Genomic DNA, 1,673 nt, shown 5'->3' with positions numbered 1-1,673 from the left:
CCCCCCCCCCCCCCCCCCCCCGCCCCACAGGCCCTCACTCAGCCTCCCCCTCTGCACCCCACTGGTGAACAGTCTGCTCTCCTCCCAAAGGCAAAAGGATGAAGAGGGAACTGGCTTCTCGCTTTGTCAACAAAAAGCCCACATTAGTGAGAGTGAGTGGTGCAATGAAATGGGTTATATTTACATCTTCAAGTTTACCTTCTAACTCAGTACCCAGCTGAGGACAGAGGTGAGCAAAGTCCCACCATGTCGGCGCTGGCCTGGAAAGTCTGCCCTGCTCTTTCCGCCCCTTCCCCTCCCCCCATGGCCTCTGCGAAATCACATGCAAGGCCATCAGACTGTGACAAACACAGGAGACAAAGAGGAGGACATGATGGATGGTGGGGGAGGAGACGTGGCTGCTTCGGGGAAGGAGAGGGCCTGTCTGAGGGGCTGAAGCGGGAGGCCACACAGCCCATGCAAAGGCCCTGCAGCTGGAAAGAGCTTGAATTAATATCAAACCCAGGAGGAAGCTGGGGGCTGGAAACTTCTGAGGGAGGGGAGAGGCCCAGGGCTGGTGGGGTGGCGCTGGGTTCCATGGAGGGCCCTCAGCGGGTTTAAGCCTGGTAAAAGATGTTTGCAGGAGGTCACGCTGGCTCTGCACAGAACGTAGAACCTGGCGTTTAATGATGGAAATAGGCCCGTCGCTTGGGTGGTTTCTGAGGTTGTCCAGGTGAGAGGAGGGACCTTGGACCAGGATGAGAAATGGACCCCAGAAGGCCTGCTGATGGGGAAGCCATGGGGGTGAAGGGCCAGGAAGGCATCGGGTGACCACAGCTGCTGGTGCTGCCTGGAGGCATCCCACGCAGGTGAACAAAGTGTCAGGGAGCAAGGCCAGCTCTCCGTGGGTCCGCCCCACCGCACAGCTGGGACACGGGCAGGGGCTGAGCCAATGCTCACAGCCATAACCCCGTCTGAGCATCCCCCTAAATGTCGGGAGAAAGTGTGGTGTGGTGGCCGCCAGGGGTGATGGTCTGACCTCGGGGAGAATAATGGAGAAGAGCAGAGTGTAGACCGATGCGGATGAGGGTCCAAGTTTGCAGCACTTTCCTCAGGGCTCCCTATGACTCGGCCCATGGGAAAGCCAGCCGCACTTCACGGGAGGCCTGACCGGGTGCCCACCGAGAGGCCTGGCCAGGGCTCCAGCCAGAGCCTCTGGCCCCTTACACACCATCAGCCTGATGCCAAGAGGACCAGGCCACGGGTGTGGTCGGTGGGAACGCTAGGAGCCTACCATTAAATAATGCATTACTTATGAGCTGTATTACTCACTTTCTGTTCTTACTGACACCTAAGAGCTTGTACCTAATGGATTAAAGTAAAACCAGCAGCCTCGTCTACAAAAGGGCTGACAAACTGCCCCCGCCAAAGGTAGACCCCTCCTTATACAGCCCAGAGCTAAGGATGAGCTTACATTTTAATGGGCTGAGAAGTATTTTCTAAAAGTCCAGGCTTTGGGAAAATGGTATGAAATCCACACTTCACCCTCCCACAGTGAGGAAGAGACTTGTGCTCTGGGTCCCCCGACTTACCCCACACCCCACACCCCACACACCGTTCTCAGGTATTTGGGCCCAGACTCTGGGAACTGACTGGGTTTGGAACCAAGCAGATGAGATGGGGGACCATGCTCA

At 57.0% G+C, this 1,673-nt stretch overlaps 1 protein-coding gene across 1 annotated transcript in view; it reads right to left on the bottom strand.

Annotated features, from left to right (window-relative positions):
- Positions 1 to 1,673, bottom strand: part of DPYSL4 (dihydropyrimidinase-like 4) — a 26,731-nt gene that overhangs the window by 11,518 nt on the left and 13,540 nt on the right. The window lies entirely within an intron of this gene.

Source organism: Myotis brandtii, unplaced genomic scaffold (assembly GCF_000412655.1).
Source record: "Myotis brandtii unplaced genomic scaffold, ASM41265v1 scaffold604, whole genome shotgun sequence".
NCBI lineage: Eukaryota > Metazoa > Chordata > Mammalia > Chiroptera > Vespertilionidae > Myotis > Myotis brandtii.
This window is presented reverse-complemented; position numbering and strand designations above follow the sequence as displayed.